This window comes from Fragaria vesca, linkage group LG6 (genome assembly GCF_000184155.1).
Source record: "Fragaria vesca subsp. vesca linkage group LG6, FraVesHawaii_1.0, whole genome shotgun sequence".
Taxonomy (NCBI): domain Eukaryota; kingdom Viridiplantae; phylum Streptophyta; class Magnoliopsida; order Rosales; family Rosaceae; genus Fragaria; species Fragaria vesca.
Window position 1 is genome coordinate 25307627 of NC_020496.1, and position 1263 is coordinate 25308889.

At 40.0% G+C, this 1263-nt stretch overlaps 1 non-coding gene across 1 annotated transcript in view; it reads right to left on the bottom strand.

Moving 5' to 3' along the window:
- Window positions 1-499, bottom strand: part of LOC101298914 — a 22925-nt gene extending 22426 nt beyond the window's left edge. Inside the window, exon 1 of the transcript XR_184999.1 lies at window positions 113-499. This is a non-coding gene — a transcript (uncharacterized LOC101298914). The remainder of the gene's footprint in view (window positions 1-112) is intronic.
- Between the last annotated feature and the right edge of the window lie 764 nt (window positions 500-1263).

Here is a 1263-nt window from a genome sequence, read left to right on the forward strand (position 1 = left end):
AACTGAAATAACGATGCAAATAGAGGGGCATGACTCATAAGGGTTGGGTACTGTTCTGTGAACAGTAACCCTCCCCCCCCCCCCCCCCCCCCGCCCTTCGCTTAATATATACAGATATGGAAGACAGTCAGAGATCAGGAACATCGATGCAATAAACATATACTCCCACATATATACACAGACTCGCACCACTTAAAAGAAGGGAGCAACTTCATATGAATAAGAACTAGGATTAACCTCACCTGACAGCCATGACAGATATCTAATTTCCAAAACTAGATTAGGGGGGCAACACTACACCTTTGCTTAACTAGGTAGAGTAGCGAGATCTTTTCAAAGATCACTACAGTAAACAACAACTTCATAACTCCAGGGGAAAAATTCCTTTAATCAAATCAAACAAAATCAGAAATTCGTCCCAAGCTCTAACCAAACATACATATAGATTTGACTACTATACCCCGTCCTATTTGATCAATACAACTATCAATAAATTAAACAAAACGGAAGAACTTCACCTCCTAGCATTCACAATGAGGAACCACTCATAGAAAACAGTGGTTATCACCTACCATTCATAATGATGAACCAAGAATACAGTTATTGGATGTAAACGTATTAAATTGAGGAACTCATATATAGAACTCTAAGTGTGAGCTAACATCAAGATCATAATTTCATAATAATAACCTTTTGTCGATTATTCAAAGCAAAGAAAGATATAACCCAGTGAAAGCTCCAAACTTTTAAGCACACAGAAAATAATGAAACACAAAGATCAATGCCTTCAGCCACTTATATCATTCTGTATTCCCAAAACACAATTTAGTAAGGTCCGAGGTATGAACCTAGGCTCTGATACCATTTTGTAACACCCTGACCCAGATTAACGGATGATAAATCCAAGATTAGGGTGTCACGAAATGGTTTAGAAACATCAATTAGGTCTTACCGCGATTGAGAAGATCAAATACTGTAGTTGGATTTTCATGAGATTTAAACACAACCCCAAAAGACATAAACCCAGATGAAATCATAAATACCCGAAACGAGGAGCTGGAGCTTCCAGCCTTCCCACCCGGCCCCTCTCCCCTCCTTCCGATCCCTTTTCTGCCTAAAAAGATCGAGAAAGTTGGTGGAGGGTGATAAGATCAGGGAGGTCGTTGTCTTCCTCTAACTCCTTCTCAGATAAGAAACGAAAATGGGAGAAAGCGAGAGAGAGAGAGAGAGAGAGAGAGAGAGAGAGAGAGAGAGAGACGTACC